At 44.5% G+C, this 12,612-nt stretch overlaps 1 protein-coding gene across 3 annotated transcripts in view; it reads right to left on the bottom strand.

The window, feature by feature from the left end:
- The window catches only part of IL21R (interleukin 21 receptor), a 34,393-nt gene that overhangs the window by 20,878 nt on the left and 903 nt on the right, over window positions 1-12,612 (bottom strand). The gene's annotated exons all lie outside the window — the stretch shown is intronic.

Here is a 12,612-nt window from a genome sequence, read left to right as displayed (position 1 = left end):
TCAAAAAGAATAAAATAGAAATTTTGGTTTTTTTTGGTTTTTTTGGTGGTACGCGGGCCTCTCACTGTTGTGGCCTCTCCCGTTGTGGAGCACAGGCTCCGGACACACAGGCTCAGGGGCCCTGGCTCACGGGCCCAGCCGCTCCGCGGCACGTGGGATCCTCCCAGACTGGGGCACGAATCCGTGTCCCCTGCATCGGCAGGCGGACTCTCAACCACTGCGCCACCAGGGAAGCCCAATAAAGTAGAAATTTAACTAAAGGAGTGCTAGACTGGTACACTAAAAACTATTGTACAAAACATTGTTGAAAGAATAACGAAAGATCTAAATAAACGGAAGGATATCCCATGTTCATGGATTGGAAGACTTAATATTGCTAAGATAACTCCCCCCAAATGATCTACAGAGTCAAAGTAATCCCTATCAAAATCCCAGCTGGCTCTTTTGCAGAAATTGACAAGCTGATCCTAAAATTCATATGGAGATATAAGTGGCAAGAATAAACAAAATAATCTTGAAAAAGATGAACAAAGTTAGAGGACTCAGACTTCTCAATTTCAAAGCTTACTACAAAGCTACATTAATCTACACAGGGTGGTACTGACTTATTTATACACATATAGATCAATGGAATAAAACTGAGAGTCCAGAAAAAGGTCATACATTTACATTCAATTGATGTTTGACAAGGGTGCCAAGACAATTCACTGGGGGAAAAGAATAGTCTTTACAATAAATGGGGGACCTCCCTGGTGGCGTAGTGGTTAAGAATCTGCCTGCCAATGCAGGGGACACGGGTTCAATCCCTGGTCAGGGAAGATCCCACAGGCCACGGAGCAACTGTGCGCCACAATTACTGAGCCTGCACTCTAGAGCCCATGCGCCACAACTGCTGACGCCTGTGCACCACAACTACTGAGTCCACACACCGCGACTACTGAGCCCGCATGCTGCAACTACTGAAGCCCGCACGCCTAGAGTTTGTGCTCAAGAAAAGCCACCGCAATGAAAAGCCTGCGCACCACAACGAAGAGTAGCCCCCACTCGCCACAACTAGAGAAAGTCTGTGCACAGCAACGAAGACCCAATGCAGCCAAAAGTAAAATAGAATAATTTAAAAATTAAAATAAATAAATAAAATAAAATAAATGGTGCTTATACAACTGGGTATCCACATGAAATAGAATGAAACTGGACTCCTATTTCAAACCATATACAAAAATCAACTCAAAATGGATCAAAGACCCAGTATGAAGAGGAAGAAGTATTAAATTCTTAAAATAAAATACAGGTGTAAATCTTCAGAACCTTGTATTAGACAGTAGTTTCTTAGACATGAAACCAAAAGCACAAGCAACCAAAGGAAAACAGATATGTTGAACTATTTCAAATTTTAAAACTTCTGTGCTTCAAAAGACACTATCAAGAAAGTGAAAAGACAATATACAGAGTGGGAAAAATATTTGCAAACCATATATTTGTTAGTGTTCAGAATACATAAAGAACCCTCAAGATCTAAAAGACAAACCAATTTTAAACTGTGCAAAAGATTTGAATAGACATTTTTCCAATGAGATATACTGGTGACCAATAAACACATGAAAAGATGCTTATCATCATTAGTCAATAGGGAAATGCAAATAAGGACCACGGAGTGACACCACCTCACACCCACTAGATGGCTATTTTTAAAAATGGAAAATAAAAAATGTGGGTGAGGATACAAGGGTGGAACACTTATACATTGCTGATGGGAATGTAAAATGGTGCAGCCACTATGCAAAACTGTTTTACAGTTTCTCAAAAAGTTAATATAGTGTTACCACATGACCAAGCAATTTGACTCCTAGGTATATAGCGAAAAGAATTGAAAACATATGTTCACAAAAAAACCCTTCTGGGCTTCCCTGGTGGTGCAGTGGTTGAGAGTCCGCCTGCTGATGCAGGGGACATGGGTTCGTGCCCCAGTCTGGGAGGATCCCACATGCTGCGGAGCGGCTGGGCCCGTGAGCCATGGCCACTGTGCCTGCGCGTCCGGAGCCTGTGCTCTGCAACGAGAGGGGCCACAGCAGTGAGAGGCCCGCGTACCGCAAAAACAAAACAAAACAAAACAAAACAAAACCCTTCTACACAAATGTTCATAGCAGCATTACTTATAATAACCCTAAACTGGAAGGAACTCAAATGTTCATTAACTGATTAATAGACAAAATGTAGACTATGCATACAATGGAATATTATTCCACCATAAAAATGAATCAATTACTGATACATGTTGCAACATGGATGAACCTTGAAAATTTATCCAAAGTAAAGAAACCAGACACAAAAAGGCACATATTGTGTGATTCTATTTATATGAAATGTCCAGAATAGGCAAATCCATAGACAGGTAGTAGATTAGTGGTTGTCAAGGGCTAGAGTTTTAGAGGGAGGGGGAATAGGGAGTGATTGCTAATGGGTATAGGATATTTCTGGAGCAATAAAAATGTTCTGTAGTTAGATAGTAGTGATGATTGCACAAATTTATAAGTATACTAAAAACTACTTAATTGTGTACCTCAAAAGAGTGAATTTTATGGTATGTGAATTGGATCTTAATTACAAATTTTTTTAAATGAAGGCAAAATAAATCTTAATTTTTTTATACCAAAATTAAAAAGCTGAGAGGATTTGTCACCTGTAGACCTGCATCAAAAGACATATTAAAGTGAATTTTGGGGGCAAAAGGAAAATAATCTCAGATGGAAAGCAATTTACTGTAGGAAGGAATGAAGAGCAATAGAATATTATAAATATAAATACTATTGATTGCTGAAAGTAATAATGATCATATCTTATGAAGTTTAAACAATATGTAGAATTAAAATATATTACCATGATACCCCAAAGATAAGAAGGGGTGAATAAAGTTAAAGGTCACTGTATTGTCTGGGAAGTGATAAAAATACTAATATAAAGGTAGACTCCAAAAAAAAAAATCAATTACGCATGCTGTAATCTCTAAGAAAAACACTAAAAGAGTTACAAAAGAAAATATAACAAACTAATAGACAGAAAACATAGATTAATAATTTTTAAAACTTTATTCATCTAAGAAATGGGACAAAGAAGAAAAAGGAACAAAGAATAGATAGGACAAAAGGAAAACAAATAATAAGAAGTTACACTTAATCCCAAACACCTCAATATTTTTATTAAATATATGAACTAATCACTGAAATTAAAGACATAACCTTGAAACCAACACTTTGCATTAAAATAAAGTGAAATTATAGTTTAATCTCTCTCATAAATATACTTACAAAAATTCTAAACAAAATATTAACAAATCAAATCTGATGATATATACCAAAGTAAATTATACATCCTTATCACATGAGGTTTATTCCAAAAATACAAGGGTAGTTTGACATTTGAAAGTCAGTAATCTATTTCACCACATAAACAGAATAAAGAAAAATTTTATATGATAATTTAATAATTTTTAATATGACATTTAAAAATTTGCAACACTCATTCATGATTTTTAAAACACTCTCAGGAAACCAGGAATAGAAGGAACACTCTTAATCTGATAAGTAACACACATGCGTTCACACATGCACACACACACTATATATACAACTAACATCCCTAATGGTCAAATATCGAACACTTTATCCTCTAGGGCAGGACAAAGGTAAGAATGTCTTGTACTGGAGGTCCTAGTCAATGCAATAAGGCAAGAAAAATAAATAAATCTATAAATATTAGAAAACTATAAGGATTGGAATGATATTATCTTAAAAAGTCCAGATACTTAACAGATAAACTGTTAGATAATAACTGTTAAACAAGGACACTGAATTTGAGACTAATAGAAAAAATATGTTTCTAAAGATCAACAAAGTTGACAAACCTTTAGCTAGACTAAGAAAGAGAAGATTCAAATAACTAAAATCAGAAAAGAAAGATGAGACATTGCAACTGATGCTACAGAAGTAAAATTGATTATAAGATACAACTATGGGGCTTCCCTGGTGGTGCAGTGGTTGAGAATCTGCCTGCTAATGCAGGAGACACGGGTTCGAGCCCTGGTCTGGGAAGATCCCACATGCCGCAGAGCAACTGGGCCCGTGAACCACAATTACTGAGCCTGCGCGTCTGGAGCCTGTGCTCTGCAACAAGAGAGGCTGCGATAGTGAGAGGCCCATGCACTTTGATGAAGAGTGGCCCCCGCTTGCCACAACTAGAGAAAGCCCTCGCACAGAAACAAAGACCCAACACAGCCATAAATAAATAAATAAATAAAAGCTATGATTGCCCCTAAAAAAAAAAAAATACAACTATGAATAATCATACAGCAACAAATTCGATAATGTAGAAGAAATGGATACATTCCTAAAAACCTGCCAAGACTGAATTATGAAGAAATAAGTAGGCTGCAAAAGCAACAAAAGCAAAGATAGGGAAGTGGGACTACACCATAGTAAAAAGCTTCTGTATTGCAAAGAAAACCATCAACAACATGAAAAGGCAACCTACTGAGTGGGAGAAAATATTTGAAAATTATATATCAGATAAGGGACTAATATGCCAAATATATAAAGAGCTCATACAATCTGATTTTAAAATGAGCAGAAGATCTGAATAGACATTTTTCCAAGGAGAACATACAGATGGACAATAGGTACATGAAAAAAAATGCTCAACATCATTAATCATCAGGGAAATGCAAATCAAAATCACAATGAGATTTCACCTGACCCTTGTTAGAATGGCTATTATCAAAAAGACAAGAAATAACTAGTATTGGTGAGGCTATGAAGAAAAGGGACCACTTGTGCACTGTTGGTGGAAATGTATTTGGTGCAGCCACTATGGAAAACAGTATGGAGGTCCCCCAAAAGATTAAAAATAGAACTACCACATGATCCAGCAATTCCACTTCTGGGTATATACCCAAAGGAAATGAAATCAGTATCTCAAAAAGATATCTGCACCTCTATGCTCATTACAGTATTATTTACAATAATCAAGATATGGAAACAACCTAAGTGTCCTTCAGTAGATGAATGGATGAGGATGATGTGGAATATACCCACAATGGAATATTATTCAGCCATGAAAAATAATGAAATCTTGCCATTTACAACAACATGGATGAACTTCGAGGGTATTATGCTAAGTGAAATAAGCCAGACAGAGAAAGATAAACACTGTATGATCTCTCTTATATGTAGAATCCAAAAATAATAATAATAAATAATTTCATAGATACAGAGAACAGGTTGATGGCTGCCAGAAGAAAGGAGTGGGAGGTGGGAGGAATAGGTGAAGGGGGTCAAAAGGTAAAAAGAAAAAAAAATGTGGTGCAGGGCTTCCCTGGTGGCGCAGTGGTTGAGAATCCGCCTGCCGATGCAGGGGATACGGGTTCGTGCCCCGGTCCGGGAAGATCCCACATGCCGCGGAGCGGCTGGGCCCGTGAGCCATGGCCGCTGGGCCTGCGCATCCGGAGCCTGTGCCCCGCAACGGGAGAGGCCACAACAGTGAGAGGCCCGCATACCACAAAAAAAAAAAAAAAAAAAAAAAAAAAATGTGGTGCATTACTGAGCAAAAACAACAACAAAAAAGCAGCAAAAAAATTTTGCGGGGGGCTTCCCTGGTGGCGCAGTTGTTGAGAATCTGCCTGCCAATGCAGGAGACACAGGTTCGAGCCCTGGTCTGGGAAGATCCCACATGCCGTGGAGCAACTAAGCCCGTGCGCCACAGCTACTGAGCCTGTGCGTCTGGAGCCTGTGCTCTGCAACGAGAGGCCACGACAGTGAGAGGCCCGAGCACCGCGATGAAGAGTGGCCCCTGCTCGCCGCAACTAGAGAAAGCCCGCGTGCAGCAATGAAGATCCAACACAGCCAAAAAATAAATTAATTAATTAATTTAAAAAAATTTTTTTTAATGTATGTACTTGCAATGCATAAGCCCAGAGGGTCTTGTTCAGTGTAGTTAAATTTCATGAACAGACTATTACTCCATAAATTATAATGTTACACCAACATTGAGTATTGCATTTATCCTAGCTTTGCCTATGTCTTTTCGTTCAAAGAGTATGTCAAAAGTACACAAAAACATGTTTTCAGCAATTTTATAAACACTGAGTAATGCTGCAGAAACTAAAATATATTGCAACTTGAATACAATGCATTTTCTCTAAAAGCAATGACACAGCTTATTAAAATACTCACTTTGAACTTTATATCACCATCACTGAAACTAGGGAGAATTTTAAATCATAAAATAAACTATCAATTATAGAGAGGATATTAATTTTACATAGCAATGTATGATTCTGTTAAATTTACCTTTACAAAGTAGAATGTACATTAAGTAACTTTGTAGAAATCGACTGATACGTGATTCAGTATCAACATTCATATGCTAATTTTGACCTCTATTTTAAGAAGAGCCAACTTTGTTTCATTTTAAGAAGTCATAAGCCACACTGCAAAATTTATGTACTATTTTCCTTATTTAAAAAAATGTTTTAAGTATGGAGGAATAGAATATGTGGTAAACAAATCATGCCTCTTGTGTCCTGGTATCTTCCCAGATAGCTTATCAAAAGGGAAATAAATACTTGCACAATTATCTTGTGCATAAGTCTAAAATCTATAAAAATATTTATCAGGCAATAATAGATTAATATACTGAGGTGTCAGATAAATTGCCAAATGTTGATGAAGTTAGATTGATTGATGGAGTAAACTACCTTCATTAAATTGGGGTATGTTTTATTGTTCTCAAAAAAGGAGACAATAATATAAATCACACTAATTCCATTTTTTTCTCCAGTGGAAGTACCTTTTGAATTTAGAAAACTTTTCACTTATAAAAGACACAAACAAAAAGACAAATTGAAAAAAAAGAACGGAAAAGAAACTGAAATGGGAGATTATATCTATATCTGTTATAGTTTCTTTCATATAATTATATTATATATTTTATATAATTGTATATAAATATATAATATGTTAAACTGTATATATAATTATATACAACATATATAGAGAGAACTCCTACAAAACAATTATAGATAAATAACCCAGAACTCAATTTTTTTCTAAATGGACCAAAAGCTTAAGCAGATACTTCCTAAAAGAGGACATCCAAACAGCCAACAAGCATGTTAAAAAGGCTTAAAATCGTTACTTATCAAAGAAATGCAAATTTATATCCCAATATGATAGCACTACACATCAGCCCAGAATGACTAAAAAGAAAAAAAAACAATTCCAAGTGCTAAAAAGGGTATGAACTAATCAAAACTCTCAATCTCTACTCAAGTTTCTCTGAGGAGTGTAAATTGGTACAACCACTTTGGAAAACTTCTGCTGAACAGGAGACCCAACAATTCCATTTCTAGATTATGCACCAAAGAGCAAAATGTACGTGTACATAAGCAGACATGTACTGGAGTGCTCACAGCAGCATTATTTACCTCCCCAAACTGGAAAGAACCCAAGTTCTTGGTTCCCCTGTATCTTCTCTCCCTCACTGATGATTCAGGAATGGGACTCGTTCAGATCCTTAAGTCGGTCATCATTTCCAATGTGACCCAGGTGGGGGGACTGGGGCTTGAAAGTGAACGGTGAGGGATGCGGTAAAAGTAAAATGGCCCGTTTTCCATAGGGACCAAGAAGGCATGAGGTTGTTGAAGAGGGACTCCCCAGCAGTGCCAGAAACAAGACCCAACAGGTCACCAGAAGGGGAAGCGTCAAGACTGAGGGACTTCCCGAGAGGGAACACAGAAGAAAGGGCTTCTAGTTTATCCCTGGTCTCCAAGGACTTCTGCTCACCTGCCCTCCTCCTGGCCTCCTCCCTGACCTCCCTGCCTCCAGCTGTGGCCCCTCCAGCCCAGTCCTCACCCCAGCTATGCCTCTCCACGGCTCCCCACTGCCCTTCAGAGAAAGCCCCAAATTCCTTAGCCTAGCATTCAAAACATGTCAGGATCTGTCCCCCAACATTCCCTTTGCCCCCCTCGTCTTCATCCCGGACTCCATGTGCTCCAGATCCCCGACGTCTGGACATCTTCACAACACGCCAAATCTGGGTTCTCACACCTTCGCACGTGCTGCTTCAGCCACCGGAACTCTCTCTGCTCTCCCCGGCTGTCTATCAGCTTCCTACTCAGGCTTCAAAAGCCAGTTCAAATGTCACCTCCTTTGTAACTCTTTGGCCTCTCCAAGGCATGAGTCACTCCTTCCTCTGGGGTCCATCCTTCCGCCAGAACACGCTGCTCATGGCGTTTTGGGCAACATTCTGAGCAGTTTCTAGGCGGGAACCACGTGTTGCTTGGTTACGGCTGAATGGCGATGGCTAACCGGTGCCTGACAGACAGTAGGTGCTCAAAGCATTCGTTACATGAGTGACTAAACGCAAGAAAATGCTTTCTATCATAATGCATTTTGAAGCTTACCCTCAATGTTGAAACCCATGTAGACTGTACACTCCAAAGATACATTTTTTTTTTTTTTTTTTTTGTGGTACGCGGGCCTCTCACTGTTGTGGCCTCTCCCATTGCGGAGCACAGGCTCCGGACGCGCAGGCTCAGCGGCCATGGCTCACGGGCCCAGCCGCTCCGCGGCACGTGGGATCTTCCCGGACCGGGGCACGAACCCGTGTCCCCTGCATCGGCAGGCGGATTCTCAACCACTGCACCACCAGGGAAGCCCCATCTTATTCTTTTTGACTCTTCTTTCTTAAATTCAGGGCATTGAGGATCTGTATGCACTTGATAAGGATAAAAGCTCCAGAGTTCCAACATTTTCCCCCCACCTCGGGGCCTGTGCACATACCACTCCTTCTACCTAGGGATCCAGAAGGAGGCTCTGCCTCTAACTCATAGTGGGACCTCGGGCTCTTCTTTTCTCTGGGCCTCAGTTTCCTCATTTGTAGAATGGGGGCAGTGGCCCTGGCCTGGCTGAGGGGGCGTAAGGCGGGCGCTGGGCACACTGTAGGTGTGTGAGTATCGCAAGTTGCCTTTTACATAGTCTGGGGAGGGGTGCGGTGGCAAAGGGTGGGTTGGGGGTACCTGAGGACAGGTGTGCCAAGACCTTGGGATGACAGCTTAGTCAGTAGGAGCTGAACATGAGGGGAAAGGCCTGCCCAGCCTGTCCCACCTCTGAGCCTGTGGAATCTTTTAGTCCGTCTCTCTCTCCCAGCCGGGCCACGAATCCCTGTCCACGCAGCCTCTCCAAGCCTGACTGGCCTTTCCAGCTACGGGAACTTCTCCTGACTGTGCAACCTCTCCCAGCTGAGGGGCATGCCCCACCCCCAGCAAACTCTTCCTGCCTGTGCCATCTCTATTTGCTCTTCACTGTGCTGGCAACCCCACCCAGACTGTGCAGCCTCCCTGGGCTCCCGTAGCCACACCTCATCCCGGCCCCATTTCCCCGCCCCCCCCGCCCCCCACCAGGAGGGGCTGGCTGTAAGGCAGAGAAAAGAGGATGCTTCGAACCAGTGCTGCTTGAGGTCACGAGGTGGGGGCGGGGCGCGGGGCTGGCGACCTGCCCTTTAACCTGTCCTTGCCCAGCACGCCCCCATCAGCCTGCCCTGGCCCTGGCCCAGGTAGACTGGGGGTTACTGGTTCATCCCGAAGAAAGCCAGCAGGCCCTCGTCCCAGGCTACATCATCAAGCCCTCTTGGCAGATGAGGAAATAGAGGCCCAGAGAGGCCCAGAGCCTTGCCCAGGGTCACAGAGCGAGGAGAGGCCAGGGCCTGAGCAGGGAGCCAGGCTGGTGCATTTGCCCCACCTCACTCGGGACCATATGAGTGGCCAGATCCTTCCTGGGGGCTGTGAGGACCCGCAGGCCAGGGCCCTTTTGCAGGTGGCCTGGCCATCGGGGGCCCTCAGAGGGACCTCTGCTCACACCCCGGGGAATATCGTCAGGTTGTTTCAGAAGTTCCAAGTTTACTCAGAGCTCTCATTTGAGCTGTCATAAAAAGTCCCTTTGGCCGGGCGCCAGGGCGAGAAGTGGGGGCGGTGCCACCTGTGAGCCACGAAGCAGGGGGCTCCTCTCAGCCCCCCTTCCCCTTCCCCTGGGGGCTGGGGTGCCTCAGAAGGCACGGAAGGGGAGAGGCGGGGGAGGAAGGGGCTGTGATGGGGGGGAAGACCCCCCCACCCCGCCGAGGAAGTGTTTGTTCCCTTGTCTTCACAGCTTTCTTCCCTCTGCTTGTACATGATTCCCTGGGCGACCCTAGGAAACCCCAGCCCTCTCAGAGCCTCAGCTTCCCCATCTGAGAAAGTGGGGAGTAGACTCATCATAGAATGATCATTTATCGAGGGCTGAGTATATGCCAGAAGCTACACCAAGTGTTCTGGGTAATTAACAAGACGATTATTACCAATGATATTTAAAGTAAGACATAGTAGCTGCTATTTTCTCGTGAGCCACTGCTAAGCTCTTTCCCCTCAAAATGGCACTGGCTCTGTCTGTGTACCACCGAATGCCCACGATCTAGGAGAGTGCTCAGTAAATACTCATTGAGTAAAACCTCACAGCAAACCGAGATACGCATTCTTATTTCCATACAACAGATAAGGAAACCAAAGTTTCAGAGAGGTTAAGTGACTCACTCCAGGTCACACAGGTACTAAGTGATGGAGATGGAACTCGAACCTAGGTCGGACTGTTTTCAAAGCCCCAAATCACAACCGGTAGTGTGGTGATGAGCCAGATCCAGGGCTCCCCAGCTGACTGTGGAGACCTCCCAGCTGTGGGGAGAAGTTGAGCCATCATTCTGGCCCGCCAGCGCTCTGAAGGCACTGGCTCCCCTCGCTGGGAGGAAGGATGCCCTTTCTTCCTTCCTTCCTTTCATCCATTTATTTATCAGGCCCCAGGGTGGTCCTGATGCTGTGGAGAAGCTGGTCCCTCCCAAAGCTTCTGGTGGCCTGCTCTACTTGTTCTATCTTCTCTTAAACTGGTCCCCTCCTCCAGCAAGCCCCCTTCCCTTGACTATAAGCCCCTCTGGGCTCCAGTCCCCCCCTCCAACCCCTTTCTCTTCCTCGATGGGAAGGCGGGAGCCTGCAGCACCTGGGGCACATCCTTTGTCTTGCTCACCTGCCTCTCCTGGCCCGGGGTCTTGGCCACGTCCTAACATAAGGGCTCTTAGTTTCCTCCGCTGCGGGGATGTGCGTATCCAGACTCCCTGCCAGGTGTGGGGCGGGCAAGATTAGGGCTTCCGCTGAACCCACCATGGGAAACAGGTGATAGGGGCTCCCCCTCTGGGGTCTGCCCAGCCCCCTTGACCCAATGCCCCTCTCAGAAGGTGCCCCAGGACTATGACTCTTGCTTTTTTGTTATCCTGTCCAGCAGGTTGTCACTCTTGGGGTTGCAAACCCAGCTCTGCATCTTATGGTCACAGCTGACCTGGGGAAAGCTTCTCCTCACTGAGGGGCAGTCTCCTCATCTGTGAAATGGGCTGAATGAGGCCACCAGCCTCACCTGGTGTTGTGAAGATGATGGGAGAGCTTCACGTGCCTGTTGCATGCTGAGCGCTGGCCCCAGGAGGACCAGAACCCAGGCGGCTGAGGGAGGTGGGACTGACTGTACGTTCCCGAGTGTATCTCTGCATCTTCCATGGCTCTTGGGAACTGGCCTTTCTCCTCCACAGGCTCCAGCCTCCTCGTGATGCAAACTCCCATCCTGGGCAGGCCCCCAGCCAGCAGCTTTGATATTTTCATTCCCTCGAATCCTCACAACCAGCCCTACAGGGACGGAGCTGCCATTCTCCCCATTTCACAGATGAGAAAACCGAGGCTCCACGAGGCTAGAAGAAGCAGAGAAACTTGCCCAAGTTCACCCAGCCAGGAAGCCGCATGGCTGGATTTTGAATCAGCCAGGTTTTCCCCGCTCTACCATGTGCTTCTAAAACCCCCGCACCTTCCCCCAGGGGAAAGCAGATGTCCTCCCAAGAGCGGCCCCTGACTTTTTAATGCCCCCCCTTGCCCTGGGTCCTCTGCATCCTAAGTTCCCCTCCAGGCGTTTACTCACCTGCTCCTCTTGCCAGGAGTGTGTCTGCCTGTTTTTTCCTTCCCCCTTTTTTCCCCAAGTCAAAATTCAACCCATCCTTCAAGGCTCAGCCTCCCTGAGTTTCCTCATTCCCCTCTCCTCCGCACACACAGAACCGATTTGCCTCTCAGCATCGGCGCATCCGCCGTGTTTTCATGAGAAAGATGAGGAGACGGCATGTGGAGGGCAGGACCAGCCTCCAAGTCACCTGCCGACCCTGATACATACTGGTTGAGTCACCTTGGGAAAATCCCTCTACCTCTCAGAACCTGTATTTATCTGTGAAATGGGCACACCAACCCATCTTAAAAGATTCAGATGAAATAAAGGAGATAAAACACACAACCTGGTACAAAGTCGATGCCTCCCCCCTTCCCCAAACAGACCCCGTCACACTCATGCCCACCCCTGCCCGGCTCAGCTGCCCAGAACCATGGTGACTGTCACATCATGTTCAGTCTGGAACCAGCTTTCCCTACCCAGCCCCTGCCTTTTAGAGGCTGGTTTCCACAACCTCAGGGGGTCATCTCAGCCATGCCTATGCCTCTGCCTCTATGTCCCT

Source organism: Kogia breviceps, chromosome 14 (genome assembly GCF_026419965.1).
Source record: "Kogia breviceps isolate mKogBre1 chromosome 14, mKogBre1 haplotype 1, whole genome shotgun sequence".
NCBI classification, from domain to species: domain Eukaryota; kingdom Metazoa; phylum Chordata; class Mammalia; order Artiodactyla; family Physeteridae; genus Kogia; species Kogia breviceps.
The sequence above is the reverse complement of the archived record's forward strand: the minus strand, read 5'-3'. Positions and strand labels throughout refer to the sequence as shown.